The sequence below is a fragment of the Pongo abelii genome, chromosome 10 (genome assembly GCF_028885655.2).
Source record: "Pongo abelii isolate AG06213 chromosome 10, NHGRI_mPonAbe1-v2.0_pri, whole genome shotgun sequence".
Taxonomy (NCBI): Eukaryota; Metazoa; Chordata; class Mammalia; order Primates; family Hominidae; genus Pongo; species Pongo abelii.
Genome location: NC_071995.2, coordinates 13571900 through 13583684, shown reverse-complemented (window position 1 = coordinate 13583684; position 11785 = coordinate 13571900). Strand labels below are relative to the sequence as shown.

The window sequence follows — 11785 nt, the reverse complement described above, 5'->3', positions numbered from 1 at the left end:
TTTTCTGACTCCTAGGCCTGTCTTCTTCCCCGTCCACTAGGCTCCTCCATGCCCATATTTCTGTATGAGCAAGTAAGGTGTGTTCCCCTTGAGAACAAATGAAATATTTCAGACCCGTGAGTGTTGAGTGCCTGCTAACTGAAAGCCTTTTGAAAAATAACTACAGCTTCATACATGCAAGAGAGGCTTTTCTGTGGCCAATGGAGACCATAAGTTGTTCAATAGCAATAAATATTTCCTGAGCATCTGCAAGGTACCAGGAACCATTCTAGGACTCAGCCCCAGACAAGGCGTACAACACTGCTTTAGCAGAGCTTGCATTTTTGTTGTAGAAGATCATACAATGCAGAGAATTTCAGGAACACAGTTCCTTTGTTTTTTACAGACAGGGAGAAGGGACTTGCCCAGTATAACATGGCTTGTTAGCACTAGAACCAAGACCAGAATCCAGGTTTCCAAACCCCTACCCAGAGCTCATCTCTACACAATGTTCCAACGTTTTCGCTCTCTCTTTTTTTTTTTTTTCCTGAGACAGAGTCTCACTCTGTCACCCAGCCTGGAGTTCAGTTGTACGATCTCGGCTCACTGCAACCTCTGCCTCCTGGGTTCAAGCGATTCTCCTGCCTCAGCCTCCAGAGTAGCTGGGATTACAGGTGCCCGCCACCACACCCAGCTAACTTTTTTTTTTTTTTTTTTTTTTTTAGTAGAGACGGGGTTTTACCACGTTGGCCAGGCTGGTCTTGAACCCCTGACCTCAAGTGATCCTCCCAAAGTCCTGGGATTACAGGCATAAGCCACCGCGCCCAACCTGTTCCAACACTTTCGTATGTTTTTCTGCTGCTGCACTAAAATTCGCTGCTCTTTTTCAAAGTGTGTGCCATAAGCAATATTATCAGCACAACCCAGGACCTAGGTAAATGACCAAAACGTTTGACCTACTGCCCTTATTGATAATGAAAAACGGAGAAAAAATGTTTAAGCATTAAGCAATGCTTTGGTCTATAGATTAGGTGGCATCCACATGAAGACCCTAATTTGAGAGGAAAAACAAGCCAAAAAACTTCCACCTGTTCTGAAAGAAAACCATTATAACACATCCTCCTGATGTTTATCCTAATAATCATAATAATACCTTCAACATAATTTTGTTTTGTTTTGCAAGCAGGAGATGTTTCTACAGAGTTGGCTAACAAATTTTTAAAAACCCATTGAAGCCACATACAAGGGCCTAATATTGTCTCCAAAAATGTTTTTTTCTAAAATTGATGAAGGCTAAAATTGAACCTCTTTTTACCAAACTGCCTCAGAAATTTACACCACAATTTATCTAATTTTAGACTACATGTTAGTTAGATTTGGGGGGTTGTAGGTTGCAAGTGTCTCATTCAAGCTGTTTCAGGAATAAAGTTTTTTTTCTTTTGTTTTCTTTTTTTGAGATAGAGTCTCGCTCTGTCGCCAGGCTGGAGTGCAGTGGGGCGATCTTGGCTCACTGCAACCTCCACCTCCCGGGTTCAAGCGATTCTCCTGCCTCAGTCTCCTGAGTAGCTGGGACTGCAGACGCGTGCCACCACACCCAGCTAATTTTTGTATTTTTAGTAGAGACGGAGTTTCACCATGTTGGCCAGGATGGTCTTGATCTCTTGACCTCATGATCCGCCCACCTCGGCACCCCAAAGTGCTGGGATTACAGGCGTGAGCCACCACGCCCGGCCTGGAGTTTTATTTTAAAGTTACATATGACAGGGAAACAAAACTTCCTCAGGATACACAGTACAGCCTCTCAGCTGGCCTGACGGAGAGTAAACACTGTCAGGCACTGGGAGAGGCTTGCTGTCTCCTGCGGTCACTTCTACACTTTCTCTGCTTCTTTTTGTGGGTATTTTCGCTTATCCGCCCACCGCCAGCTGACTGATTCTCTCCCATGCCATAATTCAGCCCTTCTCTTAGGTTGAATCAGCCTCTGGATTGGCTGCCCTTGGGTCCGGCACCCACCACTGGTCCACTCAGCTGTGCCTGGCTTGGTTATGTGGGACAGACTTGGTCACATCTGCCTGCTTCCTCTGTGGGAAGTTGTGGACAAAGAAATGTTCTCTGGGGAGCAGGGGAAGCCATAACATGCACCATAAGAAACCAATACAGGAGAAATTAATCCTGAAAAATATAAAAATATAATTTCATAAAATTAGAGAATACTTTGTTTTGAGACAAGGTCTCACTCCATCCACCCAGGCTAGAGTGCAGTGGCTTAAGCTATCCTCCCACCTCAGCCTCCCAAGTACCTGGAACCACAGGTGCACCCCACTATGCCCAGCTAATTTTGTATTTTTTGTAGAGACGGGGTTTTGCTATGTTGCCCAGGCTGGTCTCAAACTCCTGGGCTCAAGCAATCCACCCGCTTTGGCCTCCCAAAGTGCTGGGATTACAGGAATGAGCCACCGCACCCAGGCTATGGAATACTTTTGTGAAAATACAATTGAATTTATTTCAAGTTTATGCAGCAATTCACATAAAGCTAAAAACTGTGAACTCTCTAAGTAGAGATCCATGAGGAACCTGCTTTTAAAAATAGATTTTTCCAGGTACTCGGGAGGCGGGAGGATCCCCTGAGCCCAGGAGTTCAAGGCTGCAGTGAGCTATGATCGTGTCACTGCACTCTAGTCTGGGTGACAGTGAGACCCTATCTAAAAAAATAAATAAATAAAACATAAAATTATTTATGGTTAACATACTGTACTCAATTACTCAATTTGACAAGTATTATTTGAAGGTCTAAATTCATTTACTTTTTTTTGTTGTTAATACAGATGAGATGGCCGGGCATGGTGACTCACACCTGTAATCCCAGCACTTTGGGAGGCTGAGGCAGGTGGATCACTTGAAGTCAGGGTTCAGCCTGACCAAGATGGTGAAACCCCGTCTCTACTAAAAATACAAAAAAAAATAGCCGAGTATGGTGGTGGGTGCCTATAATCCCAGCTACTCAGGAGGCTGAGGCAGGAGAATCGCCTGAACCCGGAAGGCGGAGGTTGCAGTGAGCCAAGATAGTGCCACTGCACTCCAGCCTGAGCAAGAGAGTGAGACTCTGTCTCAGAAAAAAAAAAAAAAAAATAGAGATGAGATTTCACCATGTTGCCCAGGCTGGTCTTGAACTCCTGGGCTCAAGCAATCCTCCTACCTCAGCTTCCCAAAGTACTGGGATTACAGATGTGAGCCACCATGCCCAGCCATCTAAACTCATTTACTTACATGTAATGGGTTACATAATTTGATAGGTACATATTCTCTAAAATATTTTATTTTTAATTTTTCTTCTGGGTGGCTCATTTCATCTTGCATCTTAAATATTTTAGGTAGTATCCCTCTGATTATATTTACTTTATCCAAGAAAAAGGTATCAATTAAAATTTTTATTTTAAAATGTCTGCTTGGCATAATGTAGCCGGTTAGCTTAGCTGGTTAGAGCATACTGCTAAAAAAATACTTGCCTGGATAGAGTTAATATATCCTTCATCTTGATGATATTAATATTTTCCTGATTCAAAGAACATCAAAGATTTATTTCCCTCTATATTAAATTTCATGATCATCCCATAAACTTAAAGGGCTTAGAGTAATATCTGTTTTATATCGACCAACTTCGTGCCTTCTTCTTCTTTGTTTTCTTCTTCCACAATTAATTCGAGATCTGCCTTTTCCTGGAAACTTCCTTTGATGGTCTAGGAGACAGGGCTGTCATAGACTAAGCCCAACCTAAATTATGGCAGAATGATATAAACCAGATACTTCTGTGGCTGTGGCATCCTCCTCAGATTAAGCATAATCACCTATTTTAAAAGAACACAATTAACGAGAATTAAACTAGAAAAGAGCTTTCCAGTTTCCTTGGTCCAACGCCTCATATTGTGCACTTGCGGGAGGTGCTTCTCAATGAACGCTAAACAGTGGCCATATGGAGACCTGGACCTCTGAGAAGATGCACCTGACGTCTGAATAAAGGCAGACTTTTTCCTGGAGCTGTTAAAAATGTCTTAATGGCTCGGGCCTTTAGGAGATCACATCTGCCACTCTTCATCAAAGGTAGCTTATTTAGAATTAAGTGTGGAGTCCTGATAAGTAAACAACGACAAGGAAGGGGCCGCGGGTTGGGGTGGGGGTCAGGTGGGGAATATCAATGAATGAATGATTGTTCTGAGAGATGGCTAATCACAAACAACCTGCGGGCACAAGGACCTGCTGGGGGACCTCCTTCTGCACACAACCCCCTCCAGCACAACCTTATAAAACTTCCCTCCAGCCCCTCCCTCTCTGCAGACAGATCCTTTTCTGCTGTGCTGCCCGTTGCAGCCTTGCAAAGTATTTTCATTCCTTCTCAAGAAATCTGCATTCCTTTATGTACAACTGTCTTGATAAATTCCTTCACCACCTGCGCCATTGGCCCCAGATAGTCACCACCTGTGACATTAAGTTTGTCGGGTAACATATATCAGAACTGATTTATTTAAAGGACTTCAAAGCGGTTACACCAGGAGGCACAAAATCGCAGCCATTGTTAAAGTATTATCAGAATGCCTTTCCTGGGGCTGCCTTCAGGAATGTCTCAAGAAAATCTGTGTGACTGGATTACCGTGATGATGTGACCTCAGAGAGCAAAACAGACACCTCTTTATCGACTAAGATGGACCCTAAGGGTAAAGAAACCAAAATATTACCTAGAGGTCGAGGATTCAGGGGCCAGGTGGCATGACAAATTTCTAAGTTTCTACAAGCAAAACTGCACTTTCACTAAACCCCTTAACAACAGAAGCTATCAGGCAGATTATCTGAACTCTGGTTTACAACCCAGACCACTACAACTCTGTTGGACAGAGGATCAGCCTTACCAACATTCTCTTTTTTGACAAACAACTGCAGACCTTAAGCCAATTTCAGCCAGCTTGTAGAGGCCGCGCACAAACTGTATTTGAGTCATAAAGTTCACCTTTTGACATGAAGAGCCAAATTCTACCTCATTTTAATGCTAAAACCCCACCCCAAAGTGCACAGGGGATGTATGTTGCATATATATTTACCCATTGCTCAAGCACTAGGCAGCCTTCATAAATATGTATAGCTTGTCCCCAAACCTGCTGAATATGTATGACTCTAGTGTGTAATACAGACCCTGTGAGGCATAAAACCCAACCATCCTTCCCCTCTTTGAAGAGAGAGCACCTTTGATACACACTGGACACTTTCTCTTCCCGGCTGGCAAAGCAATATCACCAGTAAAGGTCTTCTTTCTACCTTTTAACCATCGTGGTGGTCTTTTGAACAGCAATAATCAAACTGTTGGATCAGAGAGGCAAGCACAATGACGATTTCTAATATTCACCTGAATCATCACTAAAAGAGCTTCCAAGTTCACTTTGGAAGTGCCATTGAATATCTTTTCTGGGTTTTTCTTTTTTTTTTTTTTTGAGACGGAGTCTCGCTCTGTCACCAAGGCTGGAGTGCAGTGGCATGATCTCGGCTCATTGCAAGCTCCGTCTCCCCGGTTCATGCCATTCTCCCGCCTCAGCCTCCGGAGTAGCTGGGAATACAGGTGCCCGTCACCGCACCCAGCTAATTTTTTGTATTTTTAGTAGAGATGGGGTTTCACTGTGTTAGCCAGGATGGTCTCGAGCTCCTGACCTCGTGATCTGCCTGCCTCGGCCTCCCAAAGTGCTGGGATTACAGGCGTGAACACTATTAGAACTTGAATCATATTCAGTATCTACTTAAATCAAGTCTAGATTTGGCAAATGATACAGTTCTTGAGGTAACTGTGTCATCCTAGGATTCAAGATCAACTAAACTGTAGGAATTTCAGTTGCATCTATTATTGCCCACTAATTGTGAGATGATGGCATATATGCTACAACATACGTACAGAGGAAGCTATCCATAGAATTCTATACATATTTCAACTTGGAGAACTGACATAATTTTTACTCACTCATGTTTTTTATATGATATTAACGCACTGAGGGAGCACATTATGCCTTTTTAATTACTTTCTCTTTTATTTACATATTTTTTAGAGACAGGCTCTTACTATGTCACACAGGATAGAGTGCAGTGATGCAATCATAGCTCACTGCAGCCTCAGACTCCTGGGCTCAAGCATCCTCCCACCTCAGCCTCTTAAATAGCTGGGACTACATACAGGTGCACACCACCACACCTGGCATTTTTTTTAAAGAGACAGGGTCTTGCTATGTTGCCCAGGCTGGTCTTGAATTCTTGGCCTCAAGCAATCCTTCCACCTCGGCCTCCCAAAGTGCTGGGATTATAGGCATCAGATGCCACGCCTAGCCTAAAATAACTTTTTAATGTGCAATTCACCCCTTAATTATTGTTTTAAGAGTTTGAAAATTTGCACATCTTCCTAAAACAAGACCCACCTACATGTATTGAGGGGGCTGAACTTTTTAAAGTATATGCTACAAACAGAACATTTCATTGTAGTTTCCACCTGGGCTTTATTTGTATGTAGAAGAAACTTGTGTAGACTTTATCTGCAACTAATTTTTAAATTTCTCAATGTTTGGCTGGACGTGGTGGCTCACGCCTGTAATCCCAACACTTTGGGAGGCTAAGGAGGGTGGATCATGAGATCAGGAGTTCAAGACCAGCCTGGCCAAGATGGTGAAACCCTGTCTCTACTAAATATACAAAAATTAGCCAGGCGCAGTGGCAGGCACATGTAATCCCAACTACTCAGGAGGCTGAGGCAGGAGAATCACTTGAACTCAGTGGGGCAGAGGTTGCAGTGAGCCGAGATCACGCCACTGTGCCTAGCCTGGGTGGCAGAGTGAGACTCCATCTCAAAAAAAAAAAAAAAATTATCAATGTTTAATTCAATGGCATTAATCACAGGGCAATTATCTACAGAAAAACTGAGTTTTTCAGTTTTGTTTTGAGTATATATAGCTGGTCAGATTAAAAGAATGTTTGTTGGCCAGGTGTGGTGGCTCATGCATGTAATCCTAGCACTTTGGGAGGTCGAGGACAGTGGATCGCCTCACGGTGGATCGCCTCACGGTAGATCGCCTGAGGTCAGGGGTTTGAGACCAGCCTGGCCAACATGGCAAAACCCCCGTCTCTACTAAAAATACAAAACTTAGCTAGGCATGGTGGTGGGAGTCTGTAATTCCAGCTACTTGGGAGGCTGAGGCAGGAGAATTGCTTGAACCCAGGGGGACAGAGGTTGCAGTGAGCCGAGATCATGCCACTATACTCCAGCCTGGGCAAAAAAGCAAGGCTGTCTCAAAAAAAAAAAAAAAAAAAAAAAAAAAGGATGTTCGCTGTAGTGCTGCTATAATTAGCGTTTTGTTTTAAAAGCAAATGAAAAGAAATGAGTATATACCTAAAGCAGAATAAGATCTTAGATCATAAGTGTCCAATGATGACCCTATGATGAGATGCCTGATCTTTTAGGGTAACAATTTTTTTAAATAGTGCTTTGCTTTCTACTTTATAGCTCTTTACAATTTACAAATAATTTTCACATCCACCATCTCATCTGATCCATTGGATGGATGAGCCAATGCTTTTCAATTATGAAATACACACATACACACACACACACACACACAGAGACATACATATATTTTATAATATATGTCTTACTAAGATGCTAAGACTCTCACCTAATAAACTGCATTTGGGCCACTATCACTCTGCTGTTTTTTACAGCATAATCTGAGCCACCTCTATAACATAAAATAGACACATACCCCATGAGAATCTTTACTACTGGCAGAGATGTCACTGCATGATTTTCAAAAAAGACTGTGCTTTTGGTTTTTAACTGCAGTTGTTACTGCTGTGTCCCGCTGTTGACAACTCATTTTTCTAGACACCAAAACAACTAGTAGGGGTGGTTATTCAGAAAATTAGGAAAATCTGTCAACTTTATGGAAAGTGTCACTGTGGTAGTCACAAGTGCTGTTTTCCAAATATTTCCAAACTCTCTTGTCTTCTGGGTACACTGCCAGTTTGCACTTTTGCACCTTTTGAGGTTGTGGGGGATGATGATGCTAATTCTGCCCTACAAGTTGTGAGCAGAAATGATGTCACTTCCAAGTCCCAAGCAATTAATTGTTGATGCAAGACCCTTGTGGGCTTTTTCCTTCCTCCCATGGTGGTAAGCAATATTCCACATAGCAACTGCTGCATTCATCTGGGTTCCATGATGAATATGCAGTGTGTGCAAGAAATAAAGCTTTGTTGCTTTATGCCACTGAGACTCGGGGCTGTTTGTTACATCAGCTAACCCAGCCCATCCTAACTGACATAGCCACTGAACCAGTTGTTTGGTATCCTGAGGTAAAGCAAGGAGTTACTTGTCTGAACATTTTACTTTACCATCTGTTATTCTAGTGTTCTTCAAAGACATTCCTACATCAAAGAAGAACTGCCCTGCTCTTGACTGATGCATGGCAGACTGCTCTGCCAGCCATGTGGCTCCGCGCTTGCCCACATAATTACAATTCACAGAGATAGCTTGCTTCCATCATAAAAATATGTAGAAGGTCACCCTGCGTGCAGCAGAGGGCTGGTCTAAGGTGGTGCCCTCGAAGTGTGGCCTCCAGACCTGGGCCTGGTCGGCTGATGGTTTGTCACTAGTCTGCCACAAAGTATAGAACTTAAGAGTAAGCCCTTAGAAACTTGTCTCCCAGACAAAAAGCAATTCTAAGAGACTGAGAGCAAAATAGACTTCACAGAGGAGGTCAAAAGCTCAAGCTCTGTCTTACACAGGGTTGGTGGGGGGTAGAAATTCCCTGAGCAGATGATGTTGGGAATGGTACTCAGAACAGCCACACACAGGGAGACTGTGTGTGAGTTAGAAACATGTGCCCCCTCTGAGTGGATGAATTTGAAAATGTGCCCCCACCCCAAAGGATGTGACCTCAGGCCAGCATCCAGGGCTTGGCCAGCAGTGAGGCCGGATTCCAACCCCACCCCAACCATCTCAGCTGGGTGCCTTTGAGCAGTGCAAAACACCCAAACTAGTCAACTGACAGCATTGGACCAGGTATGCGGGTCAGAAAAGTCTGTCTGAAGGTGAGGCTGCAAGGAAAACCAAGGCTCATTCAGCGAGCCACAAGACCTCCTTATGCTGGAGCAGAGATAGACAAAGAGAGAAGCAACGGGAGAGGTTGGCTGTGCCCCCACAAGGCTTCCATCCCAAAAGGAGGAATCTAGACATGGTCTGTGTTTGAAGAGCACTGGAAGGAGAGGCCTGATCATCAGTGAGCACTGCTGTGCTAGGCCCTCTTGGAGCCTGAGACAGAAGGAAACGTGTGTGTCCCTATGTGCACTTATCAAAATATCTTCCCATGCTTTGAACCAAGTGGAAAAAGCTCATTTAAAAGTCTCCAATCAAAAAATAATTAAGCCTCAGCCGGGCACAATGCCTCACGTCTATAATCCCAGCACTTTGGGAGGCAAAGGCAGGTGGATCACTTGAGGTCAGAAGTTTGAGACCAGCTGGGTCAATGTGGTGAAACCCCATCTCTACTAAAAACACACAAAAAATTAGCCAGGCGTGGTGGCATACGCCTGCAATCCCAGATACTAGGGAGGCTGAGGCAGGAGAATCGCTTAAACCTGGGAGGCAGAGGTTGCAGTGAGCCAAGATCGCACCATTGCATTCAAGCCTGGGCAACAGAGCAAGACTCCATCTCAAAAAAATAAAAATAAAAAATTATACATATATAATTATATATATATATATATAAAGCCTCCTCCGCCCCATCTCCCTTTCTTCTCTCTTTTAAAACAAAAACAAAAATAAAAAGGCCAGGTACAGTGGTTCACACTTGTAATCCCAACCCTTTTGGAGGCCAAGGCAGGATGACTTGAGCCCAGGAGTTCAAGACCAGCCTGGGCAACATAGCAAGACCCCCATCTCTACAAAAAAAAAAAATTATCTAATAAAAATATCCAAGAGGCTGGGCATGGTGGCTCATGCCTGAAATCCCAGCACTTTAGGAGGTTAAGACGGAACGATTGCTTGAATCCAGGAGTTCAAGATCAGCCTGGGCAACATAGCAAGACCCCATCTCTACTAAAAATCAAAAAAATTAGCTGGCCCTGGTGGCACATACCTGTGGACCCAGCTACTCAGGCAGCTGAGGCAGGAGGATTGCTTGAGCCCAGGAGGTCAAGACTGCAGTGAGCTGTGATTGCACCGCTGCACTCCAGCCTGGCAACAAAGCAAGACCCTGTCTCAAATATTTTTTTTAATAAATTTTTTAGAAAGTACCCAAGAATGGTGGCACACACCCATAGTTCCAACTACTCAGGAGGCTGAGGTGGGAGAATTGATGCGGCTTGAGAGGTTGAGGCAACAGTGGGCCATGATGGTGCCACTGCACTTTAGCCTGGGCAACAGAGCAAGATGCTCTCAAAAAAATTTTTTTAAGCCCTCCCTTTCTTTCATCTCTCTTTCTTCCCTCTCAAAATACAAACAAACTATATATATACATATCTATGTATGTGTGTTATATATATAGTGTGTGTGTATATATATATATATAAAGCCCTTCATTGCCCAATTTGTTTGTACCCCATTGTCAACCCTCACAGATCCATGGCAGGAACACAGCAGCCACACAAGCCCTGGATCCGAAGCCTGATTGGAAACGGCTCCTCTCTTGCAATAACACAGGGTGGTAAAACAAACCAAACAGCCTGGTTTTATAAATTTTGATATGTTGTTTATCATGGGCTTTTTGGTATTGATTTTGTTTTTAAAAATATTGTGGTAAGGCAGGAGTGACTGAGGCAAGTATTAGAGCAGGAATGAAAGTTTATTAAAAAGTTTTAGAGCAGGAATGAAAGGAAGTAAAGTACACTTGGAAGAGGCCAAGCAGGCGACTTGAGAGATCAAGTGGACAGTCTGACCTTTGACTTACGGTTTTATATGCTGGCATGCCTCCGGAGTCTTGTGTTCCTTCTCCCCTGACTCTTCCCTTGGAGTGGGCTGTCCACACTTGTGGAGTGGGCTGTCCACACTTGCGCAGTGGCCTGCCAGCACCTGGGAGGGGAGCATGCGCAGTGTTTGGCCTGCCAGTGCCTGGGAGGGGAGCATGCGCAGTGTGTGGCCTGCCAGCGCCCGGGAGGGGAGCGTGCGCGGTGTGTTTGTACCATGCAGGAGTTGTACACATGCTCACGTGAGGCGTTCTTCCCTTATCAGTCGAATGTCCCTAGAAGGTCATATACCAGTTAAACTCGGCCATTCTGCCTCTTAGTGCTCATGCTTGAGGCCACTCGCCCGACTCCTAAGATCTTATCGGGAAGCTGCTTATCACCCGTTTCAGGTGTTTTCTATCTGCTGGGAGCGTGTCTTTCCCTGGCACCAGCTGTGACCAATTATTATTTTAGAGCGACAAACTAACAGCCGCCTGACCATCACCCAATGGTCACCTGAGGTTCCTGGTATTGGAACGGACCCTCTCCTGCCCTGCTCATCCTGACAGCTACCTACTGTAACACACCTAGGCAGATAAAGATGAGATTGTGGAGTTCCAACAGAGGCAGACATTAGGGAATGAGCTGAAAGGTGGAGGTGGAAGTTGTTCAGGGAGATGAGATTGCGCGGGGTACGTAAGAAGAAAGCCTCAGTAGGCTTCACGGTGGAGCAGGCTGTCCCATCTCCAACGAAGCTCTCCCCGTGCCTCCGTCTCCATATGGAGTTCCACTGTTAACCCTAGGCATCTCCAGCAAGATCCCTACGGGGAGAGGGAAAGAATCTGAG

At 44.3% G+C, this 11785-nt stretch overlaps 1 long non-coding RNA gene across 1 annotated transcript in view; it reads right to left on the bottom strand.

Annotated features, from left to right (window-relative positions):
* Positions 1–11021, bottom strand: part of LOC129049062 (uncharacterized) — a 94021-nt gene extending 83000 nt beyond the window's left edge. The window contains exon 1 of the long non-coding RNA XR_008511831.1: positions 10944–11021. This is a non-coding gene — a long non-coding RNA (uncharacterized LOC129049062). The remainder of the gene's footprint in view (positions 1–10943) is intronic.
* Positions 11022–11785: the final 764 nt, after the last annotated feature.